Raw genomic sequence first — 5,744 nt, 5'->3', positions numbered from 1 at the left:
GGGAGGAAGAGAAAGAAATTTCTAAGCATAGATTTAAACCACACGTTTTTAATTTTAGAAGTATTATATTTAATAATCCTTAATTCTAACAAAAAGAGAAAAAGTTAAGGAAGAATTGAAATTCAGACATTTATTCATCCCTTAGAAACCAGTTTCTATAAATTTGCCTAACGCCTAAGGAAGATTAGAGAATCAAATAACTTTTATGCACCACTTAAATTATTTTACCCTCACTTATCCTCTGTTGTTATTTTGCATTAGCTCAGATGAATTTTATAAATTCACTGTGTATTTAGCTCATAGAAAATTAGAGTTAAATTGTTCCTGTGTTCGCTACAATTCCCAAATAGTGTGATCTTGAGATATAGTTTACATGCTTTTTAGGGCCATCTTCCTATGAATCAGGCAAGCATTCATACTTAGCAGTGGCTCACCTGATTAATCAACTGTTCATTGCCTCCCCCTACCTTGTCTCTTTCATTTGTATTTCTGATTCTAGCTCTCTGTAATTGTACTTCTTCAAACAGCAAGAGTACATTGGCCCACCTCAGGCTTCTTTATTCTAAAATTCATTTAATTATTCTAACTAATGAACTGAATTTATTCTGAAATATTGGCACCAGACTTTAAAATCTTTAGATTATTAGGAAAATACACCTTCAAAATAGTGTTTTGATACTTTTGAACTTATTACTGTGAATGAGAATCTCAATGCTGATGGTACGTGGAACAGTGTTCACAGTCTTTTGTTCATGGAATCACCTGTAGTTAATTGGAATAAAGGATAGGTGGAAAATGAGGTAATGTAATGTGGGGAATTGTGATGTATAGTATTGGGGAAAACAGTGTTTATATAAGGACTGCGCTGTGGTCCAGTCTCATTAATGACTTGGGAGATAGTTCATAACTAATAGGCTTAGGGCACCAAAACCATAAATTAAGATACTGCACAAAAGACATGGGGCCTCTATAGTTTGGAAAATTTTCACCTCTTGTAGTCTAAGAGACTTTGAAAATTAAATTCAGAATCACATTGTAAAGGTTGGGCTGCGAAGGTGACAGAATGTATAACACAGACAAATCACTGACAGGAAAATCATGAGAACCTAAAACCTGGGATGAGGTAACTGGATGTGCCTGAAATTTTTTAAACAGCAAATACTTCTTAGGATACAAAAGACACACCTTCCCTATATTGTTAGAGAAGAGTAGTCTCTCCTTGCTCGAAGATGAAAGCATGATTTCACTTGTAGCAAATACCTTTACCTGAGGACACTTGATTCTATTACAGCATCATCACTCTTCTTATCTCCCAGAGCAGCATTTGAACTTCCTTGTTTGAACTGTGCTGAGGACTAATTGCAGTTATTGGTCTGGAGGCAAATAAATTATATGCTAAAAAGAGTTGCAGAAGCTGGCTAGTTTCATCAATGGAAACTGGAGGCAATGCATGTGGCAGTGGATTTTGAGGATGTTAGGTCGTTGGATGTGGGGTCAACCACCCTTCAATGATTCCACAAATATACACAGAAATCTCCTCTTTATCTGCTACAAAAGTAATTGTGAATGCTTAATAGCTTGACTGCTCCAAGAAGAAAGGGTGAAGATTTACTATTTAAATGACGATTGTATACAGTGTCTTAACTGACACTGAGATCACAGAACTTTTCATGCCATTATAGAAGTTTATGATCTTTGTTTTTTGTTTGTTTGTTTTTCTCCATTGCACTTTTATTTGAATGCAATATTTGGGACAATTATACAAAAGGGCCAATATTTCCCAATTTAATCTGAGATCTTAACAAGCAACAAAACAGTGTTTGGGATTTCAGCTTCTCATCCTCGTCACCAAGCTTCGCTGCCTTCCGGCATCAGGATTTATTGAGCATTTTACAGTGTCCAGGCACAAGAGAACACACAGAAGACGGCGGCCCTGCTCTGGAGGAGCTTACATTCTAAAGGGAAAAATACAACTTTTACAATGGCGTTTTGTTTGGTGTTTTCTGCAAAGTACTGAGGAAGTATTCTGTAGAGTGAGCTTTGGGTATAACTTAGCCCCGTCATTATTTAGAGAAGAGAGGAAGAGAAGAGAGGAAGGATTTTAAAGGCGGACAATGACAGACCATTCAGGGCAGGTAGGGTTTCAAGGGAGATAAACACAATCTCCTCAGATTCGCTGCAGGAAAGAGGATGAGGAACCGTCTGTGGGATGCAAGCCAAGGAGGAGGGATCCTAGACAAGGAGCGGAGCCAGGAAGATCATGCAGCCTTTCCCCAAGCACACGGCCACCGAGTAGGAACAGTCAGTGGCAAGACAAGGCTGAAAGAAGAAGGACATCTTGTGTACCCGACAAACAGAATAAGGATCAAAATCGAAGGCAGACTATAAGAGTAGCAAGAAATTCTTAGAAACCAAAAGTGATTTGGAAGCACAAAACTTAGAGTTAATGCTACCCAGTGCTTGACGGGCCAAGAACATTGTGGCTTTCTAAGGTAGAAAACGCCGTAGCCGGGCTCGGTGGCTCAGCCTGTAATCCCAGCACTTTGGGAGACTGAGGTGAGTGGATTGCCTGAGCCCGCGGGTTCGAGACCCGCCTGGGCAAATTGGCAAGCCCTCATCTCTACAATAAATCAAAAAATTACCCGGACGTGGTAGCGCGCGTCTGTAGTTCCAGCTACTTGGGAGGCTGAGGCGGAAGGATCGCCGGAGCCCAGCAGGTCGAGGCTGCGGTGGCTGGGAGCGGCCACTGCACTCCAGTCTGGGTGACAGAGTGAGACTCCGACTCAAAAAAAAAAAAAAAAAAAGAAAAGAAAGAAAACGCCATGTACCAAAACTTTACATGGAACCTATTACTCTTTCCGATCAACCTCCCCCTCCCCAGGAAAAAGAAGAACTTGCTTTTTTCAGAGTGGAGAGGAGAGGGGAACATGGGGCATGGTTGGAAACTGTAGTTATATTAGTAGTATTTTTGTTGCTATGATAAACTTTGTGTTTAAACCTGGTAAAAGCCTATTAGCTGCCAAGAGGGAATAAGGAATAAATTTCCAAAAATGTACAATTTCCTTTCGAAAAGTTTCAGAACCAAAGGACTAATTTACATGAAAAACTGTAGAGAAAGTAGCTGAAAAGTCCATTCATAAAACTTTTATTCCATTTACATGAAAATACACGTGTTCTTAACAATTATGCTTGGATTGTTCATGAAAATTTCATAAGACATTAAACAAAGCTAGCCATCATCTCAAGTTATTTCCCTGTTAACTATTTTTACAGTACATGCATGTTAGGCAAGTATCAAAAAAAAAAAAATCACAAAAGCAAAAAACCTAAAAAAAGTTATCTCTACAATAAATCAAAATGGGCCGGGCGTTGTAGCGCGCACCTGTAGTTCCAGCTACTTGGAAGGCTGAGGCGGAAGGATCACCAGAGCCCAGTAGATCGAGGCTGCGGTGGCCGGGAGCGGCCACTGCACTCCAGTCTGGGCAGCAGAGTGAAACTCCAACTCAAAAAAAAAAAAAAAAAAAAGTTAAATACATGGATTTTTTTGTTTTACTGCTATGCTTGATACACATGAAGTAATGGATATCAAGCAGTTCATTTTTACTGCATCTTTACTTTTACATTTGTTCTTAGGTTGCCAAACATTTAAATACAAATAAAATGAGTGTAGCAGAAATAATGAAAGCAAACAGCAGGTAACTTTACAAATAATGGAATGTGAACCGTTTCTGCATTTATCCAGAGTAAACTGGGCCACAACTTTTGTCTAACGGACCACTCCTGCAGCTGTAGTCAAAGATGTGCACACAGAAACTGAGTATGCCACAGACACACGTGGTTCAATATGTGGTATCCACTAGACATCTGTTTCCACCACAGCCTTGTAAGTGCTCCAAACCTTCAAGTACCCACAATTCCTACACCTGTGACCGGAACCAATTATCCCTTTTATTCCCCACCAGGAAAAACCAATATGTAGGCAGTTTTCTTTGCTAAGACATGGAAGCAGTTTTAACACTGGCCCTTGTGAAGCCACAATGTTCCAAAAGTACTATGCCAAACATTTATAACCTGTTTAAAAATTCCACATCCCTATATTGGCCACCTCAAGATGAAATTACAGAAACTCGCTAAATATTAACTGGCTCTACTCCCCTAATATTAAACACAAAAACCACATGGGAAATATAGAAATTCAAATAGAAGCAACATAAACCTGTCATAAATTGTAAACAAGAACTATTTGTGGGACAGCATGGATGATAAATGGTCGACTGTGTAAATTTTAGAATGAGGCAGAGAAAAGTTGGAAGGCCGGTTAATTCTCCCCTCCTTCTCCCACTTCAGCTTCATCTCCTTGGGTATCCGATGTCCACAATGTCAAGTTGTCCCTCAGTAATTGCATTATTAGTGTGCTGTCTTTGGATGACTCTTCACTTAATGTATCAAGTTCAGTAATGGCTTCATCGAAAACTGTCTTTGCAAGAGAGCAGGCTTTCTCTGGGGAGTTCAGAATCTTGTAATAGAACACAGAGAAGTTAAGGGCCAGACCCTATCTGATAGGGTATGTTGGTTGCATTTCCTTTTTGCTGATTTCAAAAGCCTCTCGGTATGCTTGTTGTGACTGATCCACAATCCCTTTCTTGTCGTCACCAGCAGCAACCTTGGCTAAGTAACGGTAGTAGTCTCCTTTCATTTTCAAGTAGAAGACTTTGCTCTCTGCTTGAGAAGCATTAGGGATCAAGAACTTTTCCAAAAGAGACAGCACATATTGCAGATATTTCTCAGCTCCGTCTCAATTTTCTCTCTGTATTCTCGAGCCATCTGTTGTTTTTTCTCAGCACCCTCCGTCTTTTGCTCAATACTTGAGACGACCCTCCAAGATGATCTACGGGCTCCTACCACCTTTTTATAGGCAACCAAGAGCTGATTCCTCTCTTCATTGGATAATTCAGCTCCTTGCTCAGTTACGGACTTCATGCAGGCTGCCATGCCATCGTATCGCTCAGCCTGCTCGGCCAGCGTGTCCTTCTGAACCAGCTCATTTTTATCCATGACTGGTGTTCTGTGTCCGGAGTGGGTGGTGGCGGATGACCCGGGCTCAGCACACGCTGGGCGGCAGCGGAGGGCGAGGCTGAGACTCTCTGATGTTTGTTAACAATGGATCGGTAGCTGAGACTAATGCGAATTCCTGACGTCTGTGGACCTATCCTGTTGTTATTTTTCTCAACTCTGAGGGCATAATTGGCAAGGGAACATTGAGAAACTAGCAGAAGCCTATACATAGATTTCTTTACCAATGGAACAAGAAAGATCAAGTGGAAGTCCTAGAAATTGCTTACCCTAGCCACCACAGAAAGCCAGAATTGATATTGTACCCAGCAAGGAAGTACAGAGACTTTTACCATCATAAAAGACAAAAAGGATGCAGGGGTAGTTCTCTTTATCTCACTCTCATTCTACTTTCTAGTCTAAGGTGTAATGAAAATATTGGATGGGCTCCCTCTCACAAATGCTAGTCCAGTTGCTGTCTCTATTGAATGTCCAAACTGTCAAGAGCCGAGCCTAATGCTTGATGAGCCATTTTGTGGCAGATCAACTGCATAAGAACCTTCCATTCTGGAGGAGAGTAAAAATATGTGTCCACGGTTACTCAGGTGTAGATTTGCTTTCATTCTCTGCCACCAGCACCGCCATTTGAAATTCTTAAGTTGCATGATGCTCCACACAACCTTTACTCAGTC

At 40.7% G+C, this 5,744-nt stretch overlaps 1 pseudogene across 1 annotated transcript; it reads right to left on the bottom strand.

Annotated features, from left to right (window-relative positions):
* Positions 1–3,510: 3,510 nt before the first annotated feature.
* Positions 3,511–5,138, bottom strand: LOC103273048 (annotated as a pseudogene). Its single transcript, XR_002482682.1, has one exon. The product of XR_002482682.1 is annotated as a 14-3-3 protein zeta/delta pseudogene (transcript).
* Positions 5,139–5,744: the final 606 nt, after the last annotated feature.

The sequence above is a fragment of the Carlito syrichta genome, unplaced genomic scaffold (genome assembly GCF_000164805.1).
Source record: "Carlito syrichta isolate Samal-C Ts95f unplaced genomic scaffold, Tarsius_syrichta-2.0.1 Scaffold313466, whole genome shotgun sequence".
Taxonomy (NCBI): domain Eukaryota; kingdom Metazoa; phylum Chordata; class Mammalia; order Primates; family Tarsiidae; genus Carlito; species Carlito syrichta.
Note: the sequence above shows the minus strand (reverse complement) of the source record. Positions and strands in the feature narration are given on the sequence as shown.